Raw genomic sequence first — 24,464 nt, 5'->3', positions numbered from 1 at the left:
CTGCTCCCCTCAAAATTTTATTTACCTGGTAATATGCAGATGTTAGTTGGCCAGCTTAGAAAGAGAGAGGAATTCCAGAAGATTGGAAATAGACCACACAGGTGCATCCTCCCCTTTGACCTGGAGGGACGCAGCCCTGATTGTATGCCTCACCTGGTACCTGGGAGGTCTTTTGCAAAATCTTAAAAAATCTCCTGTGTTTCCTGTTGACTGACAGTGTCCCTGATAGTGCTGTTGAGAAAGATGAGCTTGTTTGGGGAATCAGACAATTAGATTGTGCAGTGAGGGAGGTGAAAAGGAAGGAGGCAAGACAATAAAGCTCAGGGAACACCTGGACTATTATCATTATGCCCTGGATAACCGTGAAGGATTTGTCATCAAGGAGGGGCTGACCACTGATGCTCAACATTGATGAACACGGGGCCAGGGGCACGGCAAGCGAAGACGTCCGTGGCCATAAAGAAAGAGCTGCTTTAATAAAAATAACACCCAGCCACTCAAAGGATGACAATATAGCATCTCCCTTGGGGACTTCCCCCTAAGCAGGGGGCAGTGTAGCAACATGCTTATGCACTTGGCTCTGAATGCTTGGGTTCAGTTCCCTGCCTGGCTCCGTCAGTGTTTTTGAGGCTTCCATGTTGATAGTCACCATCCTTGCTAGTGCCATGACCTCAAATAAGTTATTTAGCCTCTCGAAACCCCAGTTTCCTAATTTGTCAAATGGGGATTGCAATCATACCTTCTTCAGTGGCTTATTGTGTTGGTTAAATGGATGAATGTTTGCAAAGCGCTTAGAGCGCTGTAAGTAGTAAATGTTCGCCATTGCATTTAGTACTGCTCTTATCACAGTGTTGGGTGTGGAAAAGAAGTGGTGGCTCAATTATTCTCTTTTAAAAGAGAACAGTGGTTCAGCCGTGGCAAAAGGACATCTTTCTTTTATGACCCCTCATATGACTGGGACCAGCTCAGAATGTCCAATGAAGTCCCACAAAAGACTTTGCAATACCAAGACAGAAATAAGTAGGAAACAACAACAATATAACAACAATAATAACTCCAGCAAATCTAGCTTTTGGGATGTGGCTTAAACTCTGGTTACTCTTTACAAATTGTAAGCTCTTAGATGACCTCTAATGTGGCGCAAATGGCGACGATGGTGATGATGATGTTGGTGATGATGATGATAATGATGGTGATCATGACGGTGATGATGGTGATGATGAGAATGGTGGTGATGATGATAATGGTGGTGATGATGGTGATGATGATAATGGTAGTGGTGACAGTGATGGTGATGTTGATGATGGTGGTGATGGTGGGGATGATGGTGATGTTGATGGTGATGATGGTGATGATGGTGCTGATAATGATGGTGGTGAGGTGATGCTGATGATGTTGATGACAATCATGGGGTGATGATGATAGTTATGGGCACAGCAATCACCGTAACTGCCGTTTATTGAGTGCTTACTATATACTGTACTAATAGCTTGGCATTCCATCTCATTTAACTTTCACAACACTGTAATTTAGGTGCTGTCTCTATGTTCATTTCACAGCTGAGGAGACTGAAGTATAGTTGCAGTTGTCTCCCACTACCAGGAGCTTAGTTACAGTTATCCAGAGAGCTAGATGATGGTGGTGATGATGCTGGTGGTGGTGGTGATGATGGTGATCAGGGGCAGGATGGGGAACGTTCACCTCCCTAACTATGATTTACCTTCTGAAAGAGGTTAAATTTCTGAAGGTTCACACCCATTTGCATGGATCCTGACACAAGGAAGAACCACCTCTTCCTGGGGAGGCCACACTTATATATAAAATATCAGCATGGGATACAGTAAACTCCAGAATTCATCCACACAGGAGGGGGGTGGCTCTGTCATAGCCTCTGATGAAGGTTTGCATTGAGTGGGAGAGATTCACTGGCTATCTAAAAACAGGTGATGCTTTGCTCACGCTTTGGGCCTCATGGCAATCTTTTCGCATTAAATACACAGGTGTATTAGCTCATTGAATATTGCGGAAACTTGAAAGTTTAAAACAATTAAGTGACCTTGCCCATGTCACTGAGGAAGCCTGTGAATCCAAGTCATGTCTCTGGATTGTCAGTCCCTTGCGTCACACGGCCTCTCCCGGGGAGGTCCCGTGCAGGAAATCCAGACGGATCTTTTGCTTGGACGAGGTCACTGGTAATACAAAGAGTTAAAAACGCATTGAATGCAGATTCTGCCACTTCTTCACTGTAACATCGGGCAGCACATTTCACCTCAGTTTTGTCATCTCTAAAATGGAGCATGATGTTTCATTACATAACAGTTCAAGAATGAGAAAGTGATGGCGAGAGCACTTGTAAGCAGCATCTTTCTGAACAGAGGGTTTCAAATGCTTTTAATGAAGATGGGCCCCTGTGCTGGCTATATGGCTGTATTCCCCTTCGCCTCCACTCCCATTCCACTCTGTGCCCAACTCTGAGACCTGGGGGTGACCTGCAGGAATTATATTAACTGGCTCCCTTGCCCTCTAGGTGCTAATTGGGTTTGACCAATGGGAGGCAATGGAAGGAGGCTTGGGTATTTATTCCATGCCAGGTTCTCCCCCTCCCGGGACACTGTGAGTTGGCTCTGTTCCCTCTCCTGAAGGCCACAGCTCTTATCAGCCAACCCTATTATACCCCCCTTGTTTGCTTCCTCAGGCATAAGCCTCCTTCTGTAGCTACCCCCAGGCTACTGGACTCTGCTTTACTGGTTTCCATAGATCCTGCTCCTTCTTCTCTAACTATCCGTTCATTCAACATTACCTCGTTTGTGATGTCTGCTTGGGACCCTAACAACACTGTCCCTTTGAGATAATCGAGGCAATTACTATATGCCCCAATTTACAGATGAGACCCCCAAATTATACCTGCTACCCACAGAGGTAAAGAAACTTGCCTAAAGTCACCCCACAAATCAGATTCTCAGTACTAACAAGAGTCTCTTGATTCTAAGGCCAGATTTCTTTTTCTTTTTCTTTTTCTTTTTCTTTTTCTTTTTCTTTTTCTTTTTCTCTTTCTCTTTCTCTTTCTCTTTCTCTTTCTCTTTCCTTTCCTTTCTTTTCTTTCATCTGGAGTATCAAACTTCCTTCTAATAGAAGGTAACCCCAGAGGCTTGGGGAATTTACAAAGGAAAGAAGAGAACTCATTCCAAGGCCCTGGATGTATCTTTGATGAGCAAAGGAATGATGGCCAGACCATATGTGAAAACAGAACTTGGACCCACAGCCCCCAGCAACCAGCCTGGGACAGCAAACCATAGCCTCTGCAGCAATGGGCCCCAAATGGCCAGGACTTGATCAATAACTGATGGCTTCCTAATTTTTGATCTCACTTCTAACTTAGTACAAACCAGAAAAAGTCTAATATGCCCCCCTAACCAATCACACAGCTGTCCCACTTCTGGTTAGCTTGCTTCCAGTTTTCCCCATGCCAACAGTCTCTATATCTGAAACCTTTCCTTTTCTCCATGGTAAAGCTTTTTCCTCTCCTCTGCCTGCCTTTGAGTCTCTGCCAAATGTAGGAGATGCTGGCTGACTCCTTTGCTACAGTAAGCTCTAAATACATGTTCTCGTTCTCATTTAGATGGTCTTCATTTATTTTCATGCTGCGGTTCATACCTTTAAAACTGAGATGACCCACAATACACTGTCGAACAGGCTAATAGATAAGCTTGAAACATCTGAAAAATGGGCCAACCCATTGGATGGATTACCCACTGAGGGTTACTGGCTGCCATGCTGTGGCTGTCAGCAGAGTTCAGTTATTCTAGTTCAAGGATAAGTACCCTGCTACCAAGTGGCAGTCAAGAACCTATTGCATAGTCCAAGGAGGGAGGGGAAGGAAGGGATGGAGAGCAAGATAACTTATTTATTGAGAACTTACTAAGTGAAGTACTTTTGCCACATGATCTTATTGAATTCACACCACACCAGGTCTATGACAGGCACCGTTATTTCCATTTTAGGTGAGACAGATCAGGCTCAGGGAGTTCGTGTGATTTGCTGAAGTTCACCTACCCACTTGAGTGGTGGGGTAAGGTTAAAGCTGACTATGTCTATGTCATAGAACACTGAATGCAGCGATTTATAAACGTTCTGGTATATTCAGTTTTGTTTTTTTGTTTTGTTTTGTTTTTGTTTTTGTTTTAAGCTCATGCTCAGTATTACTGAAAGAAAGAAGTGTTTTTCTTCTTAAACCAGTGGTTCTCACCTGTGGGCGATTTTGCACACACACCCCCGCCGAAGGGACATTTGACAATGTCTAGTGACAGTTTTGGTTGTCACGACTGGGGATGGGTGTGCTCCTGGCATCAAGTGGGTGCAGGTGCCAGATGCTGCTGACCCCCTCACAGTGCACAGGACAGCCTCCGGAGAGTCATTCAGCCCGGAATGTCGATGATGCCAAGAGTAAGAAACCCTGGTTTCCACACATCTAAGGCAGGCTCAGTATTGAACATAGCATCTTAGTCTTGGTACAGGATTTTCTTTTAATGATACAGAATCAATTTTCTCACCATTAAAACACTACATGATAATAACATGATGACTTGGGGCTTGGAGTCTGAAAAAAAAGCTCTTCTGTCCTCACCAGCTGAGTCTCTTTGGACAAGTGGTTTAATCTCTCTGAACTTCACTTTTTCTTATCTGTAAAGTGGGGTATTTCAATACTACTCTCGCTGGGCCTCTGTGAGCGTTAATGAAAGGAAGTACATAAATACTTCATGCAAGGCACCATATGCAGTAAGTGATTAATAATTCCTGTACTTTCCTCCCTCTCCCCTTTGAGACAGATACTATCACGTCCTCATTTAATTAAAAAAGTAAAAAAAGAAATACATGGTAGGCACCCACTAAGTATTAATATCAAAGGAAACTGTAAGCTTTAGTTCCAACTCGGTATGGACCATGGAGTTGAAAACTCACGGGTGACGCTGCAGCATGGCTGGGACTGGGCGGGCTCCAACTCATCACACCGTGCCCAAGTCTGTACTAGACTTTGGGGAGATAAGAGGAAGAAATAAGTCACAATTATGGTCATCAGACATCGGTTCGGAAGGACGGTAAAAGCCGAAGGAGAGGACACAGGAGGACAAAGTTAAATTGATTCTTGGAATAAGCTAGAATCCAACCAGGGAGAAAAAAACATCCATCCATTCAGAAACCAAACAGAATTATTTCACGGGGAAAAGCGATTCTATATAATTTATGAATTTCCCTTTTTATTCTCCCTGGTTAAACAACAAAAACAGAAAATGCAGAATGAGTTTTAAATCCCAGCTGGGCTGAGAATATGATCAAAAGTGGGGGAAGTAAATAAGCTTATTGGTGAGACGTTTTCACTTTGGGCAAGGGGCTCAAACCTCTCCTTGCTGAGACCCCTCCCAGTGCGAAGGCCATTTTGAACATTTTGGTACACATTCTAGGAAATTTTTATTTTTTTTAATGTTTATGCCTGGATTGGAAACATCTTACCATTCAGTTTATTTTTATTTATTATTTATTTTAAAGATTTTTACTTATTTATTTGAGAGAGAGAGAGAGCACAAGCACACAGGTAGGGGGCGAAGGGCAGAGAGAGGGAGACTCTCAAGCAAACTCCTGGCCGAGTGCAGGGCCCAATGTGGGGCTCGATCCCATGACCCTGAGATCAGACCTGAACTGAAACCAAGAGTTGGACGCTTCGCTGACTGAGCCACCCAGGTGCCGCCCCATTCAGTTTATCTTAATTTTTTTAATGTTTAAATGCTTACGTCGTGTGGAATAATGTGCATTTTCCAGTGATTCCCTCCTCTTCACTCCAGTGCATAATATTCTATTACAACGCAAGTTCCGTAATTTAGTTTCACCTATGTCCTCACTGAGAGGCCCTTGGATTATTTCCAGTCTGGGGTTATTCTAGACAGCCAGTCCTGAACATTCGTGTATATATATATATATATATCTCCATTATTTTATGATAGGCAAAACTCTAGATGACCCCCAATGATCCTCGCCTGCTGGTAGTCAAGGCTTTGTGTAATCCTCTCTCGAGGAACCCACCCTGAACCAATAGAATATGGCAATGTGGAGGGGATGGTGCTTCTGTTAGTAGGTTACGAAAGATTCTGACTTCTTTCTAGAAGGCTCTTCCCAATGCCTCCTCAGTTCGCATGCTTTAGCGAAGCATGGCGGCACTACAGAGGGCCACGTGGTGGGGACCTGATCGCTCACACAATGAGTTTGGACTGGATCTTTCCCAGGTCAACTTTTCAGATGAGACCTTCGCTCTGGCCAGCGCATAGATTGCCACTTTATGAGGAACCATGGAGCACAGCACCCAGACCCCAGACCCATAGAAACCGCAGGATACTGCATGTTGATGGTTGAAAGTCCCAATGTTTAGGCATGACTTGTTACACAGCAAGAGATAACTAACATATGGAACTAACAGTTCAGTAGGGAGACTGAAAAAGGTAAACAGATATGTGTTCTGCAAGGCAGGATGTTATGAGGACCAACAGTTTTAGGGAAAGGGCGATGGGATTCTTGGGATGGAAAAACACTTTTCACTAAGGGTGCTGAGAAATCTGAGCAAGCACACATCTGCTTGTTCAAGAAAGGATTCATCTTTTCCCGTGCGCTGGGCGCCACGCTGGGCTCGGGGGCTCACATGATGAAGATGCCAACGTTGTTATTTTTTTCTTTTCCTTTTGATGTTTGCCCTCTAGGGACAGAGATAGAAAATGAAGAGTAAATAAACACCCGAAGAAGGTAATTTTTAGTAGACACAGGTAGAAGGAGGGAAAGAGATAAAGAGGGATCAGTAATGGACGCTAGGTGGGCTCTTTGTTTCTGGTGGTCAAGGAGGACAGATCACTGAGGAGGCCATGAATGCTGCAAGCCATCTTTGGTCTACACCCCAAACATGTGAGATTTCCATAAACTCAGAGGGGCAGGAGCACTGCCCTCCCCCGTGTTGGGTGCAGCACGCCCTCTGCTCCAGGCGGTGGGTGACAACGGGAGGTGGGCTCAGCTCCACAAAGGCAGTATATTGGTTCAGGCTTCTGCAGCTCCTAACGGCCGGATGATGGATGCTGCGGTGGAAAGAGGGGACCTGCTTTGATGTTCGCAGCCTGGTTTGATTAATGAGCGGCTCTGCCGGGAGGCTACGCTGGGAGTAAATTACTCTTTTCAGAAATGGCTAGATCGGCACTATTGTACTAATTATTTCACAAGCTTGGGGTCAGTTCCAAATTCCCTGACACACACAAGGGAACAAACACCCAGGCTAACTGAAGCCGACAGAGCTCTAATTAAAGCAGAAATTGTTTGTGACTCCCCTCTCCCCCACCCTCCACCCCATCAGCTCTCTTTTCCCAGAGGAGGAAGCTGTCAGACATATTTCCTTCCTGCCCCTGGTGTGGCCCAGCGTGAACCCCAAGTTCCAGGAAGCCGTCCACAGTACCCATGTGCATATACTGAACACTGGCAAAGAGGGGAGATCTCTATGTTGGGTCTAGTGTCTTGGTTTCTGATTTCTTTCTCCTAATCACATGCACAGGTATTGTATTAATTAATTCATTCATTCATCTCTGTGTATTCACCTGTTCATTCCATTTTTATTTATTAAATGCATTTTATGGGTCAGGCAGTGTGCTGAGAATTTGCAGTGTTCCAGCCCTCAAGAGCTTGCTGCCTGGTGGGGAAGACACATTCGTCAGATAATCACACAGACACGTGTAAAATTATAGCAGTGAGGAGACTATAATAAAAGGATTGTGGCTTTGAGGATGTATGATAGGGGATTTGGCTTGGCTGGGGGCTCAGATCCTTGAAGAGGTGGTGCCAGAGCTGAAAAGGTTTAATTAAGCAAAGGGTATGGGAAGAGGAGGAGGAGTGGTCAGCCTCAGTGGTGGAGAGAGCACATGCAAAGGCCCTGAGGTAGGAATAATGGTGATGTTTGGAAGAGACAGAAAGAAGGCAGTATGACTGGAGCTCCTCATGGAAGCAGATTGATTTGGATTCAGGCTTTTGTTTTATGTGTGACCATGGGAGTCCTTTGTATATCTGCACCTCTGCTTCACCTGAAGAATCAGGATAAACTCTCTTAAGTCTTGCATAAACATTGTGGTGGTCTTTCTGGCAAGTTACCATAAGTACTAGTCTTTTTTTTTTTTTATAGTTCAAAAGACACTTTTATTTTTTTTAATTTTTTTAAATGTGTTTTTATTATATTATGTTAGTTCACCATACAGTACTAGTCTTGACCTTCCTTGGCAGTCTTTCCTCCTACCAGTCCTGCCCACTGTTCCAGCTGCACTCCATTGCTTACTTTTCCCCACGGGTTCCTTGTACTTTCCAAGCTCTGTGCCATCCTGGCTACTCCTCACCAACCTCAGAAAGGCTGGCTTTCTTAACCCCTTGGCTGGCAAACACGGGGGCAAAGTCTTGGTTGCGTGTGTATGCGTTTGCCCTGCTACTTCATGGATGTTTACCATGTCACATGCTGTATACTGTTGAATGTTTATACCACTTACTGGGGCAGGGGGGCTCCTTTGTAAAATGATGGAAATATCCACCTTAATGCAATCTCTGAACTTCCTATGCTGCTACCACCGATGGCTCCCAATGGGTGTGTCTTAGCCATGGACCTTCACATATGGTGCTTTACTTAACTCTTCTGACAATCTTCTTGGCAGGCGCCACGCTTATCATTGTGCACATGAGTGATCCTCAGGTCCAACAATGTTGAGTAACTTACACAAAGGCTCATATCTAGCATGTAGGTGTCAGAGCTGGGGTTGGACCTTTTGTCAAAGTCTGTTTTTATCCACGAAGTCAGGTAGTACCAATATTCATTTTGGAAATAATAACAGCTGACGTACAGGAAAATGCTTATCACAGGGGAGGCGTTGTGTCAGACACTTTCCGTGCATTAGCCCACCCGTTTTATAGATGGGCAAACAGAGGCACAGAGGGACTCAGTGAACTGTCCCAAGATACAGCTAGTCAATAGTGCAGACTGGACTTACGGCCAGGTGTGAGATGCCACAACCATGATCTTATGAGACAGTCACCGTCTTCTCAGACTCGATGCTCGGGTCAGAAAGCAGCTTTCTTCTGATGTTCCACAAAGCCACTTTCTGAAGGTGGTTGGCATGTCTGCTTACGGTAGGCCCAGAAAGGATGTAATAGGGCCGTGTTCCCTTAGGTTCCTTTACTCTGGGAGTTGGGGATTTTTCAGCTCAAGGATTGTGTGCACCGTCTAAAAAGAATGAGCTAAATGGGAAAATCAATAATGCACACAGATGGTCCCGGTGATGTTTACACTATTTAAGAGAACAAATTATTCTGAAGCACCTGGGATTCATTCTTTCCCCTACAAAAGGAGAAAAGCAAGGGAATTACAGGTTGTCCTTTTCTATTCATTGAAGCAGACTCCCTAAGAGGCAATTAGTCTGTGTTTATATTAGTTTGCATTGGCTACGTTCTACCAACCACCCCCACCAACGCCAATTAAGAAAGTTTCACTTTACTGCAATTTCCAGTATAGATAATACGTATGAAAGAAGAGAATTCACCCAATGAACGTTTATTGAGTGACTACTATACACCAGATACCAGGCCAGGCGCTGGGACTAAGGAGAAACAGCCATCAATGTACCAACAACCATGACAAACAGTCACAAAGCACTACCTTTGTGCCTAGTTCTCGTCTAAGAATTCATGGACTCTATACAGGCCTACGAGACAGATGTTGCCTTTTTATAGAAGAGGACACTGGGGACAGAGGTCATGCATTTAAATATGAAACAGGCAGGATGGGAGCCCAGGCAATCTGATGGAGGAGTCAAATAGAGTCCCTGCTCGGGGATGGCTGGCCTATTGAGCGGGGGAGGGCAGACAACAAACGCACATGCATACCAAAGAGGCGGGCAAATAAAAAAATACACACACCTACCCCCCCCCCCCAACACTGTAAAATTGTAGGGTCTTGCAGACAAAAGAAGACGCTTGGACATAATGAGGACAGGGAGAGTAGGTGGGGATTTTTCATAAAACGTGGTCCAGGAAGACCTCACAGAGAGGCTATGTTGAAGCCAAAGAGGTGAGGATTGGTGAAGATTTTAGTGGTGGTTTGATGGAAATTCCAGAAAGAGGGAATTAGGGCGGTAAGGACTCTGAGTTGCCACTAAGCTTGGAGTATCTGGGGCTCTGAAAGGAAAAGACCCATGTGGCTGGGATTTAGTGACTTGGGTTGAAGGGAGCAATAGAGGTGAGATGGTGACTCAGACCAGATCACATAGGGTTTTCGACCCCACATTTTTGGGAGGCTAAAATGAGATGATCTATGTAATTTGCATATTACAGTGCCTGGAACTTAGCACTCAATTAGCGTTCACTTTCGTCATCATTGTGGTTATTCCATATCTTGTTCCAATGACTTTGATTTTTTATAGATTACTTAAAGGGAAAAAAATGATGCTTTTTCTTTTAAATTGTTTCCATCTCTCCAAAGAGTTTATGTGTATAGTCTTCTGGAAGAATTCTAGCTGGGAAGGCCTCAGGTCCGTCCCAGGAGCAGTGGGCGGAAAAGGTGCTGAGATGTGTGTGTGTGTGTGTGTCTGGAAACCACCTCAGTGCTCACTGACAGATGAATGGGTAAGGAGAATGTGGTATGTGCAAACAATAGAATACTATTCAGCCTGGAAAAAGAGGGAAACTCTGCAATGTGAGACAACGCAGAAGAGCTCTGAGGACGTTAGCTTATGCAAAATAAGCCTGTCAAAGCAGGACCAGCCCCGCGTGATTCTTCCTGTACGAGTGCTCTGAACAGTCAAGCTCCCAGAATCAAGGAGAGGAAGGCTGGTTTCAGGGGCCTGGGGGAAGGGGAAAAGGGGACTTGCTAGTCAACGGGTATAAAGGTTCAGCTGAGCAAGAGGAACGGGCTCTCGGTTGTTAGACAACTTTGTGCCTATAGTCAGCAGTCCTGTACTGGGCACCTAACAGTGAGTGAAGAGGGTAGATCTCATGGGAAGTGTTCTTTCCACAGTAAAATAAAATAAAATAAAATAAAATAAAATTAGGTAAGTAAAGTAAGAGAAGATAAAATAAAATAAAATAAAATAAAATAAAATAAAAAATAAAATAATAAAATAAAACAAGAAAGCGAATGGCCATGTCACATCTGCAATGGAGATTGGAGGGCAAGAGTCACGGAGTCGGGCCAGGGGCTGCTTCTCGCTCGGACGTGCATCCTTACGCTGCTCGCTAAGCCTCGCGGCGGAGATGACAGCAAGCCTGTGCCGAGGAAAACCTAAGGGCTTTATTTTAAGACCTTCTGTCAGGAAAGGACTTTGGAGCAAATGCAGCCACTCGACTGCATGCCTGAAGGTCAAACAGTAGCAGCTACATGATCTGCTGGATTTGAGGAAACATTTAAAACGGAAGGAGAAGAAGGGGGAAAAAAAATCGCACCCTTCCTGAGGAATCGTTTCTGTTTTTACCAAGAGACCGGGGAGGGCGTGAGAAAGTTCCGGTAGGAGGGGATAAAAGGGAGATGGAAAACCTGCCTCTTCAGCAACTGTTGAAATTGTTCTTAAATCAAGGAGCGGTTTCCCGACAGGGCCACGTAATTGGTTATAAATGTTGGAGTTTGTTTCAGTGAGTCCTGTCACTGCTGAGCAGCTGTCTCACTTTGCAACCGAGCACCACACAGACGGAAGTTTGGGTGCAGCCTGTCTTTTGTCTCCACCTCTGACGCGTCTGAATTGGTTTTTGGAGAGATGCTTCTGGCTGAGGCTTGAGGGAGGAGAGGCCCCCCGTTTTCCTGGCCATCAGCAGAGGGAACGGGGAGGGGAGACGAGCTGCCTGCCTTCTTGGGGGCCCAGGGACACTGTGACTGGGAGCCAGGAGGAAGTGGTGGTTGTGTTTCCCACCTTTATCAGCCCAAGGAAGCCGTCCGTGCATTGGAAGGGGAGGACCGTCTTTTATTCTCATAAAAGCAGTGAGAGACAGTGGGAGGGCCGCTGGGTTGAAGGTTTAGTGTAGACTTTGCTTCTCACGCACCAGGTGAGGGTTCTCTCTAGGATGGGGCTGCCGATACCTGCATCGAGATCCGTTGGAAAGATTAAGTTCATTGATCCGGAGATGAAAGCTTCAGTTAAGGTGCCTGGCAAACAGTAGGCACTCAATAAACGTCCAGCTGAATCCCTGTCTTTTAAAAGCCACTGCTGTCCGCTCTGGCTCACTTTGATCTCTCCCTCTCTTAAGCTTACATGTCCTCCGTCTCAAGCGCTGGATGCTTAGCTCGGGGCGGTAAAGACATTGAGTTCCAATATCGATGTGAACACCGGGCTTTGGGTCGGTGCACATCACCTCCTGTCCTTCTCTAACTGCAAAATGGTGATGTGATCACTTCCCCGCCTCCCAGCATGGTTGTTAGGTTTAGATGAGTTAAGAGATGGGCAAGCATTCAGCGTCCTTAAAAACGTGCCACACATGGAAGGGGTTGTTATATTATATGCCATCTTCTGCTCATTTCCTCCTCTTTATTAAAAGCCTGGCTTTCCACCCAGGTTGTAGGATTACTGAAAGCAGGAACCACCTGTTTGTGCTCTTGATCCAGCTTACTGATTTCGTCCTTTGATGAATAATGTTAAGGGGAACTTTTGAAGGGGTTGGGGAGTTATCAGTAGTAAGGAGCTCATACTCAAGGATTTTCTGTCGTCTCTTTGTTCACTGAATCTCAGAATGTATATTTTCTTGCACAGCTCTCCCCGTTTTTCTCCTTGTTCCAGCCATGCTTTCAGTGTTGGGAAAATCCCTGTTCCATCTTGCCTCAGGACCTTTGAACATGCCAATCTTGCTTCAGGGATACTCTTCTTCAGGCTTTTGCATGGATGGTTCTCTTGGTCCTTAGATCTCATAAAAAGGGTCCTTCCTGATCTAATGTTACTCCCCTTTCCCCAACCTGCTACTCTCAGAGGGTGCACCAGCCTATTTCATTTCCTTATTACTAGGGGAAATGATCTCATTCCATTACGGTGTGCATTTCTCTCTCTCCCACCAGAACGTAAGCTCCGTGAGATCAGGGACTTTGGTTTTTGTTACCACCACGTCCCTCATGTCTAGAGCAGTTTCTGGTATGTTGTAGATACACAGCAAATGACTGTTTAATCAGTTACCTTTATTTTTTTTTTTGCACAATTTCAGGTTTCCTTCCTCTAGGAAGCCTTCCAGGATTGTCATAGTACTTGTTGATTTTCCCCACTTCAAGATTTTCTCCTTTTAGAGTTGACAGTGCTTTACAGCTTGATATGACTTTCTGTCTCATTCCTTCAAATATAATGGTCGGAGATGATCTTACCTTCTATCCCTTTGTGTTTGAGGTGAACATGAAGGAAGTCTCCAGAAAAAGTCTAAGAGAAATCTCTTTGGTCGGCTTGGGTAGAGAATAAGAAGCAGAGAGCTCTGGAGTCTGCTGAAGACAGAGGAGGAAGGGGGGGAGAACGAGTTTTCTGCGTTCATGCCTTGGCTTTCCATTTCTGGACAAATTACGAAATAAGAGGAAAGGATGTTCTCCCATTTTCTAGAGCAATAAAATCTGGAATGAGTCAGAGGTGACACAGAGTCCGAGCTCCCTCATTTTTCAGATGAGAAAGGAAAAGACAGAGGGGAATAATACAGAAGAGAAGCATACAAAATTTGTGAATACCTGTGTTGTGGGTTATTTTCTTACACCTCATCCCATTAAATCCTTGTAACTGTCAACAAGGTCGATGATGTTCTTCCCATTTCACTGATGAGATAAGAGGCTTGGGGAAGTTAAGCAAGTGACACCCAGCTAGCAAACAGCTAGGACTTGAACCCTGGTCTTCCATGCTTCTTCCATACCTCATTTAGGGTTTTAGAATAAATCTCCCACCTTTCCCTCACGGGGCTCTACCTCTCAAAACTCTGTCTTTGAAACCTGCTAGAATTCATGGGGGGTGTTTAGGGTGGGGTAGGGAGAGGGTAGAGGCATTATCTCTTTACCGTTTCCAGGCTGGGTACTGAGATCCAGGAGAGATAGCTCCAGGTCCCACAGAGCTCTGTTGTCAAACCTGCCATTATGAGCTTAATTAAATTAATATTCTTGTGTGAAGGGCTGCTGGGTGCAGGGCTCCGTGAGGCTCATCGACTTGCACATAGAAGGGAAAGTTTTCTGTGCTCCCTCTCCCGAGGCTGCATGAAAAATGCATGACAGAAGTCAGATTGTGAGTGCTTGTGGCAATGGCATCTTCGTGCAATTAAACCTTCTTAAAAGTTTCTCCTCTCTCCCCCCCTTCCCTAGCTGCATGCGGGAAACAATGCAAACTCAAGAGTTTCTAAAGTGAGATGGGCCGAGTTTTAACCCACCCAGCCTGGCCTGCAAAGCGTCCTGAAGACCGGACACCCACCATGGAAGCACTATCTGAGAAGTTTCAAGGTGAGTACATTCAAGTAAGAACAATGCTTGAGTAGAGGAATAGTCGGTCAAGGACAAGAGGAGGAAGCAGGATAACAAGAGCCCTCTCTTGGGTGCTACTTGGAAAATGGGGTGCATGGCATCCCTGTCCACAAGCTGATCGTGGGGATCCATGAGAGAATGTGCACAGAACACCCAGGGCTGGCTGATGGTAAATGCTGGCAAATGCTCAGTGAATGCTTTTATTAATGATACCTAGTGCTGTTCATTGCTTACGATATGCCAGTCACTGTGCTGAAGCCCGATTAACCAGTCGAATCCTCATAGCAGCCCTCTGAGATATATATGCATATCTGTATCTCTCTATATAATTATCATAGTACATGGGATGGTTATTTCCCCTAAGATACAGCCTACTCAGTACCTATGGATGTGCCTTTATTTGGAAAGTTTTTGCTGATAGAGCGAAGTTCAGATCTTGAGGCGAGATCATCCTGGGTTCTCCGGGTGGGCCCTACATCCAACGACAGGTGTCCTTACAAGAGGTGAAGACACACAGACAGAGGCTGGAGGAACGCAGCTCCCAGCCAAGGAGCAGCTGCAAGAGGCAATTAGAGATTCTCCCCTAGAGCTTTCGGAGGGAGCACCACCCTGCAAACACCTTGATTTCAGATTTCGGGCCTCCAGAACTGGGAGAGAATACATTTCTGTTGTTGTAAGCCGTTCAGTTTGTGCAACTTTGTTACAACAGCCCTAGGAAACCGAACACATTTATCCTCGTCCCACGTTTACTGATGAACAGATTCGGGCGCAGAGAAGTTAAGTAATTCCGTAGTCACACAGCTGGAAAGCAAGAAATCTGGCGGCGGAAACCAGGCAGTCTGGCTCACGGGGAGACAGAGGATCCCGGGAAGCTGAAGGTGTAGACACGCGGTGCACGTCTGTCCGGGTCACTTAACCTCTCTGGGATCGGATCATATCCTCTATAAATAGTGATTGATTGATTGATTGATTGCCTACTGGCTGGGGGACGCCAAAGAAGGGTTGATGAAGTATGGCCTGAGGGCCAAGAATGGTTTTTGCATTTTAAATGGTTTAGTTAATAGCTTTTATTTTACTTCTTGGTCTGTAAGCTTATATTGTTTCCTATAGGACTTTTTTCAAAAGTTTGCCAGCGTTTGGGGCACCTGCGTGGCCCAGTCAGTTAAGTGTCTGCCTTTGGCTCAGGCATGATCTCAGGGTCCTGGGATGGAGCCCCCTGTCGGGATCCCTGCTCAGTGGGGAGTCTGTTTCTTCCTTTCCCTCTGCTCCTCCCCCACCCTCTATCTCTCTCAAACAAACAAACAAACAAACAAATAAATAAATAAATAAAATCTTTAAAAAAAAGTTTGCCAGCCCTTGTTCTAAAGAATGAGGGATAGTAGTATCTTCCATGCAAACAGTGGTTGGTGGATTACTTTTACTCATCAACTTAGCACACATTTATTGGGCATCTAGTGACTGTCAGGAACTCGTGAAGGAGCTTGGGAAGCAAAGATGACAGCCCAGTGTGGGGGCAGCGTGTAAGCGTGTCTACGACAACGTGCCAATGCTGTTACTGATGTGGGTGCAGAGTGTTGTGGGGGCAGGAACAGGGGACCCCAGAGTGGGGCCTTCAAAGGAGGGGATTGCATTTTTGGCATCATTAGGGCCCGCATCCTGAGACAGCATGGGTCTCTGCCCAGGACAGAAGCTCTACAAACTTCCATTGAAGAAGCAAAGAATGAACTTCACCTACTGGACTCAGACAAGTCTTCCCCTCGAGAGTTGTGTTCTGAACTCATCTTAAAGGATCAGTAAGACAGAAAACAAGAGTGATGGGTACTCCTGGCCCTGGGAACATTCTTGTCGAAGTCTTGACTGCAAGAGAGGGCATGAAGCATTTGAAGACCTGTGTGTAGCTTGGTTTGTCTCCCAGGGATGATGCCACAGGGCCAGATGCAAGACAGGATGGCCTGCAGCCCGATCCCAGAGGGCCCTCAGCTGGGCCAGAGCTGTGTGGAGCCCTGTTCCCACTGCCTCCTCCTTAGGACTCTCCTGTGCCACCCTCCACCATCCCTCACTCCCGCCCAGCCTCACATGGGCTTCTGTGAATAGTCACATTCCTTCCAGCCCTTGAAACTGTTCGTATGTTTTTCTCTACCTGAAAATTTCTCTCTGCCCACACGTACATATTATATATCCAAATAGGTATTTTTTTTTTTTTTTTTTTTTTAGTTGAACACATTCTCCTTTAGATCCTGAATGGAAGGTTGCTTTCTCAGGGAGGCCATCCCTGACCTCACCCCAGATGAGAGCAGTTCTCCCTGATCTACCTGCTCATGTTTTTATCTGTATCCACATCTGTATCCACATCACTCCTGTATCCACACCTGTATCCGCATCTGCATCCATGGTCTATGTACCATTCACACCTCCACTTCACTGCACACCATCCCCCGTGACGCTTACCACTCTTGTCCTTAGTTACACACGTGGGTGTACTGTCATCTGGCTCATTATTGTCTCCCCCACTAAACCATAGTCTCCATGGTGGCATTCGTCCACTGGGGCTGCCATAACGGAGCCCCACAGGCTGTGTGGCTTCGAGAATGGGAATGTATTTTCCCACAGTCCCGGAGGCTGGGAGGCTGAGGTCCAGGGCTCACGGGGTTGACTCCTGAGCCTCCCTCCCTGGCCTGCAAGTGTGACTTCACATCATCTTATGGGTCCATGTCCTAATCTCCCCTTCTCCTGAGGATCCTGGTTACAGTGGATGTGGCCCCTGTCTCCGGACACAGTCTCATTCTGAAGCAGTGGACTTCAACTAGGAATTTAGGGGGTGGGAGCACTGTTTGGCTCATACCAGATGGTCTCTCAAGAGGTGACTGTGGAATGTATGGGGCATTGGCTGTGGGGACCAGCGAAGACTGTGGGTGTGGGACAGACTCTAGGAGCAGGTGAACGGACCCTGTGACTAGATGCCAGGGCTGAGGGCCGTGGGGACGTGGGACAGGTTTGGTGTCACTCTCACCACGTGGAACCACCTCGAGCGTGCTCACTGCACCTGCGCGGGGACCGAGGAGGTGTGTCACCTGCTTCCAGGGTCCCAATTCACAGGAACGCTCGCTTGTAGCTTTGACGGTTCTAGCAAGGCAGATACCCCTCCCCACTACCCCTCCCCTCCTTCCCCCTTCTCTTTCTTTCTTTTTTTTTTTTTTTTAAAGATTTTATTTATTTATTTGACAGAGATAGAGACAGCCAGCGAGAGAGGGAACACAAGCAGGGGGAGTGGGAGAGGAAGAAGCAGGCTCATAGCAGAGGAGCCTGATGTGGGGCTCGATCCCAGAATGCCAGGATCACGCCCTGAGCCGAAGGCAGACGCTTAACTGCTGTGCCACCCAGGCGCCCCCCCCTTCTCTTTCTTAAAATGAGAGACGATTACCTGCTGGTAGTTCATCGCAAGCCACTAAGGGTGAAGCTGTTGGGCTCCAGAGCGTTTTATTCCAGGAGAACAGGAGGATGGAGGATGAATGCCAGGGAACATGCGTTTATGGGATTTAAGTAAGAGGTAACTAGACCCTAAAATTTAGACCTCAGAGCAGAGGCAAGGAATCCGAACTCAGAGGCTGTCACAGCCGAGCTAAGACTTTCAGTCATATCTTGTTAGGCCTAATCTTACTTTCCCCGATCACATTGGAGTCTACACGAGCTGACTCAGAAATGTGGGCACTGCAAGGTGGAGATTAGGAGCGGCGCTGAATGGCATATTCACCTTTCACAAGCTTTGCTGCTCCAGACGCTTATAAAATAATTTTCGCCTTTATCTAAAGGCAGAAGGGCTTTTCTCCCCCCAGCTAGTGTTCTGGCTTTTTTTTTTTTTTTTTAAACTCTCTCCAACCTAATACAATCCTCAGCACAGCACCGGCCTGTGTAATCGGAGCTATGCAGGCTGCTGTCGGAGCTCGCTTCCAGGGCCGCACCACAGCAGCGCGGCGGAGGAAGGGATCAGACTTTGGGAAGTAATGATGTCTCACCCGCCAGCTGGCTCCCGGAGGTCATACCCTGACTGAGCAGCTCCTGCCCTGCGTGCACCCCCAGAAAAGAAGTCTGGCTTATTTACGATTTTCGAAAGTTAGACCTTTTCAAAGAGGTGCCCCAGGCAAAACATCCTTCCTTCCCCATTGCTCGGAAACGAATGACTCTCCTCGGAAAGTTTTGACAGTCAGGGTTGTTCCGACAGCTGAGGTGGGTTGCTGGGGGCCAGGCTGGCACACAGCCCGCAGAGGTAGCTGGGCCGCACGCGGCTGGCTGGGGGATGCCTGCCTCTCTGACGCAACAGGTTGGACTGCTGGAGTGGAAACGGGACTGTGGGCAAGAGGCCCTGAGCTGGAAAAGAACAGGGTGTCCTGTTCTAGAAGCCAGATTAGGGGTGGGGTTGGCGTGGGGGCTTCTGACCTCTTTGAATTCATATGACGCTGATAGTATGACGAAGTCTGAGGCTTAAAAGAAGACAAAATGACCCTCCCGGCACACACACAGCATCCCATGGATCCTGGGGATGATGACAGTGGGTAAACCATTTCATGCAACTGGTCCACAGCTAGGTGGTTGGAAACAATCCAACATACCTCTATCCAGTTCCAAGTAAAGATGGCGGGGAGTGGAGAGGGAGGAGGAAGACGGGTCAAGGGTTGTGACGTCCTTTCTCACTAAGGATGTTGCAAATCCTCACTCTCAGCTCCACTGGGGAGCCCCACACATCTCCTGAAGTTAAGCCTTCATTTCTCTGTGCACGTACTATGGTCCCTGGTCCCTGAGACGTGCTCGGTCATTCTCTGTACGCTTGGGTCAATAAAAAAATTTTTCCTCCATTAACACAGGCTGTGACTATTGACAAATTAAACTCAAGCCTCTGATTTTTCCAAGAGATGAATGACTCCAGTGACAGCCAGATGACAGGTCGCAACTAGGAACATGACTATATTATTATAGTAAAGAGCTCCTGTCCTACAGGTAGAGTTCCCCTGTACCTTGTCTGCAGGTGCAGTGGCAGAGACTATGCTTGCTTTCAAGAGCACCTGGTCAGAAGTTGTCTCTCCACTTAAATACAAATAGGCACATCCAGAGATCTATTTTTGTGTGTACAGAGCTTTCTTTATACATACAGTCAAAAGCATACTGCTTGAATTTGTTTGCATTGCTTTTCCCCTTGACGGTATGTCTGAGACATCTTTTTATGTCAGTGCATCCAGACCTATCACATTCTAATATTGGAGAGCCTGACTATCTAACCGACTTCTCCTGATGGACATTTAAGTTGTTTCCAATTTTTAGAATGGATCTACTTTGAATGTGGTTTTTTTTTTTTTTTTTTTGGCACTTACATGAGTTTCTCTCAAAGGTGAAATATAGAAGCAGTTTGCTGGGTCACAGATATAGGCATACTAAAGTTTTTATATCTATAGAATCTGAAATTTCTTCCCCAGTGGAATGACCGATGTCTACCTTCCTCCTCCCAGTACCGTTTGAGACTACCCATTTCCAACAACCCACCAATACTTGGAATTATCGAACTTTTAAGTTCTGAGGATCTGTAGTTTTAAGGGATGTGACTGAGGGTTTTCCAAAGACTGCCCTGGGTAAAGGCCTCCCACTTGTTTCTACAGAATGTCCTGGAACGGAGAATGTGTTGAGAACATCTCCCCGCCGTGGCCATGCTGGATTCTGTACCTCCCTTCTGGTGAGTCATTGACATCATCTGTGCCGGGGATGGGCTGTCTTCACAGATCTCCTGAGAAGAGACCCGTGGGCCTTATCTGATATGGAGGTGGAGGGAAGGCATCCGTATATCACACCTTTGCAAGAATATCCGTGTTGCTGCCCACGCCGTGTTTCCCAAAACTGGCTGGTCTTTGGAATCACCCAAGAAACTTAAAACAAAAACAGAACAAGCAAATAACAAAAAACTCCTTCCTATTCCCAGACATTGATCGGGACACACAGAATCAGTTTTAGAGATAGGTCAAAGGGATCTGTACTTTCAACAGCTCCCCATGCGATTCTGGTGCCGCTGGTTGGTGAATGGCCACACTGAGAGTTACTGCTATAAGCGATAGTGTAATGTTTGTGACAGTGCGTTATATAACATGCATGAAGCAGGGGTACTTTGCAGCCAGGAATCCCAGGGTTCAATTCCCTGGTCAGCCTGTGCCCAGGTCGGTGGCCTTGGGTGGGTCCCTCACCCCCTAAATGTCTAGTGGTGGTCCAGGGAGTTGTGGTTGATGTCAGGTGTGAAGCGCTGGTTTAAAGCCAGCCATCCAAATGAAAATAGGGTCAAAGCAGAACAAATCATGCAGTTCTAGCCTGTTTCCATGGTATCCCTTCTCCAAACTGAGGCTCTGGTAAATTATCTCCCCTGTCATTCCACCATCTGCAGAATCTGAACCAGGATGAAAAAGCATTCTGGTCTCCAAGTAACAGATGTAGATTCAGATCTACCGAGTTGAGAGGTGAGCCTCTGTGGCAGGCAGGCGGGAGCACGAGGAGGCGAGGACCCCGCACAGAGTATGCCACCTGGTGATGAATCGACAACACGTGGAGTCTGATAGGCCATGGTTGTTCTAAGCTCTTATCAGCGACTTTGGGACTTGATAGCACGATGTCCCCATCTGTGAGATGGGTTGACAGTGACGACGCTGGAGTGTAGTTGGCAGGATTGAAGTCGATAATTCATTTAAACACAGTATCTGGTATAAAACGTGTGGTGATTATTACGATGACAACATGGGGGTCGACTTTGGCAACTCTCTGGAAGTACATCGAAGAGAAAAGGAAACCCATGTAGGATAGGCTGGCTGCATTTTGGGGAAAAGGTTAGAACTAAGCTTGGGGTGAGTTTGTAAGCAGGACTGTACCGGCCTCCTAGGGCTGCTGTGACAACTGACCACACACTCAGTGGCTTAAAACCACACACATTTATGATCTTATAGGTGCTGTGCCTGGATGCACCATGAGAACAGGGATTATTTATTTAGGGATGGGTTGGGGTTTGGAAAATCTTTCTGGTGAAGGTAAAAGCATTCTCTGAGCCACAAAGGATGACAAGGAAGTAATCTGGTTAGGAAGAACAAAAGAACGGTCTTTTGTTCTTCCTCCCTGGCTCCCCCTAAACCATCAGGTCTGCTTACCCACCCCGTGACTACCTGGGCACCTGCCCAGCAGGCAAAGTAACACGAGGACTCCTCCTGTCTCAGAAACCTGGTCTCCTGCCATTGCACAGGATCTAAGAAATACTTTTTGGACCCTAGGCTTGGAGAGCCACCTCAGAAGCATGCACTGCAGATGGAAAAAGAAATATAACAGCAACGGCTTTCAAGCCTTCCTGCCTTCTAGATGGAGGTGGCTCGGGGGCAGAGGCTGTGTGTAATTCCTCCGTAAGCCCCACGGAGAGACGCTTTAGTCTTTACAGCGGTGTGTGCTCACGGGCTCTAGAACCAGACCGTGCTTAAATCCCCGCTCTGCCACTTACTGGCTCTGCTGTTGTGGGTACCTGGCTTGGGCCACTCTGGGTTTCACTTTCCTCGTCTGTAAAATGAGGCTCATGGCAGGATGCTCACCATTAGGTTGTCGATGAGGATTTGGCAAGTTCAAATGGATTGATCGCTTAGACCCTAATGCCCGCAATGTAATAAAACTCAGTGCTTACTGGCTGTTGCTGCTACCCACCGTTTCTGCCACAGAATAGATGCTCAGCAAATGAGAAATGAGCAAGGTGTGTGTGTGTGTGTGTGGGGGGGGGGTTACTCATAGACTAATGAGACAACACGACCGTAAGATAACATCCTCATTTTTCAGATATGGAAATAGACTCAAAGAGGTCAAGTGGCTCACCTCAGGTCACAGAAGGAATTAATAGGGTTCAATCCTATGCTGGAATTTATGTATCTGGACTTTTAGGCCAAGATGATCTGGCATAGAAGAGAGGAGAAGAAATTGGGGGTGTCGTGAAGGGCTTGGGGGATGGGATTGTGGGGTATACACAGCCCCCCGCCCGTCTCCACACAACACCCCAGCAGGCACCAGGAACCACCCACCACCCCTCGACTAATGAGGCCACAGGAACCTAGAATCCTAAAATTCCCATGACCCTGAGAGTCAGGCAAGGTACTTCCCCAGGGCACTCATGCTTTGCCCTAAGGAAAACCCCCAAAACTGAGTGAGGCTCCTTTTGAGAGTCCCAGAGGGCTTGAAGGGAAAAAAAAAAAAGGAAAATTTATGGAAGTCACAAGCAGCCCTTGGAGTTCGGCCACATGGCAGGGAAGAGCACAACTGCCTTTTCTTCTCTTGGCAAAGGGAGAGAAGGAAAGCCGTGGTCTGCTCAGGGTAGGACACGGAGCAAGGTGACCGACCAGCCTTCCCCAACTTTAACAGTCATTGGATTCAAGACTCAATCTCCTCATTTCCGGGGTGTGGAGAAGAGCTCATTCCTCCCACCTCTCCCCTTTCCTGAGTGATAGCAGTAGCAATCTCCAGAAGCTGGTACTTTCCAAGGTCAGAGACCCAGCCCTGGGTGCCCCTGGGAAAAGGTCTTCAGAAAAGTTGAAATGAAAAGTACACTTTGGGCATGTTTTGTTTTCAGAGCTCAGGAAAGCCCAGAGCTGCCTGATTCACGTGCCCTCTTAAGACCATATTATTCTGTGATTTCTTGAGCTTCCAGAGATTTGAAATGTTTTATCACCCACCCAGTCCTGACCACACTCCTTATAGTGGTGTGGTGGCTCTGTGACCATCTGCACAGCACTGAGTGTATGAGCTGGAACTGGTCCATCCAAGCAGCCCTCTGTGAACAGTCCAACGAGAGGGCACACGTTGGAGCCAGAGGGACCCTCGCCTGGGCGACATGTATGGATGTTGAAAAATAGTTGTTGTATTTTTTTCTGCTGGGACTGATAAAACGGGGGTTATGGAGTCACCTCTCCAGCGCCTGGCCACAGTTCTTCCAAAGAACATGGATAAGCAAAGAGGAAGGATGGATGGGGAGGAAATGCCTTGCAGATGGTGAGCCATCATTCCAGGCTTTGAGGCCCTGCTCCCTGTTTCTTCCAGTTTGGCAGCTCCCCCAGTACCTCGTCAGGCTAGGTAAACAAAATTCTCCTTTTGGGATGAACCTCGTTTGAGCTGCGTTTTTGTCATTTGCCCCTGGAACGTATTGGCCTGGCCAGTTGTCATGGCTGATGAGTCTGGGCATAACTCGATTTCCGCCAGTCTCTGTGCTCTCATATGCTCCAGTCACCAGTGCGCTGAACTTTCTCAGGTCTCTCCTTAGTCTGGCCAAGTCCAGCTCGGCTCTCAGTGATCACTTTGCTCTTAGGCCCCCGAGACGTTTCCTCCGGGTGGGGTCCTGCCCGCCTTGCCCAGCACACTATGCTCCTGTCTCACGGCAATGGCAGCTTCTCTGTCCCCTTTGCTTTCTCTTGCTCTAAAGCACAAAATCCTTAATGGATTGTGATTGCACCGCCAGCTCTCTGTACGATGCTGACATCTGATGGGGGCTGAGCGCCCCCCATGTGCAGGGTGGAGGGAGGGCGGGAGGAACATGGCAGAGAATGACCTCTGGTCCAGCCTCGGCTCCGTGCCTGGAGTAATAGCAGATATTGAGCAACGGTTGGTTTCTCTTCTTTCTCTCATTTGTGTCTGTCTTTATTCACTTTGGTCAGCACAATAACATTATGTAGTAGGGACTGTTGTCTCTGTCTTCTGGAGAAGAGTGAGAGACTTAAAGAAATTATGTCCCTGGGTTGCAGAGCTGGTGCGTGGTAGATCCAGAATTTGATTTTGTGTCTGTGAGGCTTTGTTTTGCTTCTTATAAAAAATGATTCAATGGAACAACAGATGAAGAAGACTTGGCCTCTGTCCTCAAGGAGTGCAGAACTTGCTAGAAGACAGAAGCATGATAAAATGAACCAGGTAGCATGATAGG

General features: G+C 46.8%; 1 non-coding gene across 6 annotated transcripts in view; it reads left to right on the top strand.

The window, feature by feature from the left end:
* The window catches only part of LOC113270821 (uncharacterized), a 255,478-nt gene that overhangs the window by 110,782 nt on the left and 120,232 nt on the right, over window positions 1–24,464 (top strand). For all 6 annotated transcript variants that reach the window (XR_008960398.1, XR_008960396.1, XR_006411781.3 and 3 more), the window contains exons 3-4: window positions 14,351–14,485; window positions 20,152–20,225. This is a non-coding gene — a transcript (uncharacterized LOC113270821). The remainder of the gene's footprint in view (window positions 1–14,350; window positions 14,486–20,151; window positions 20,226–24,464) is intronic.

This window comes from Ursus arctos, unplaced genomic scaffold (assembly GCF_023065955.2).
Source record: "Ursus arctos isolate Adak ecotype North America unplaced genomic scaffold, UrsArc2.0 scaffold_2, whole genome shotgun sequence".
In the NCBI taxonomy this organism is placed as follows: Eukaryota; Metazoa; Chordata; class Mammalia; order Carnivora; family Ursidae; genus Ursus; species Ursus arctos.
The sequence above is the reverse complement of the archived record's forward strand: the minus strand, read 5'-3'. Positions and strand labels throughout refer to the sequence as shown.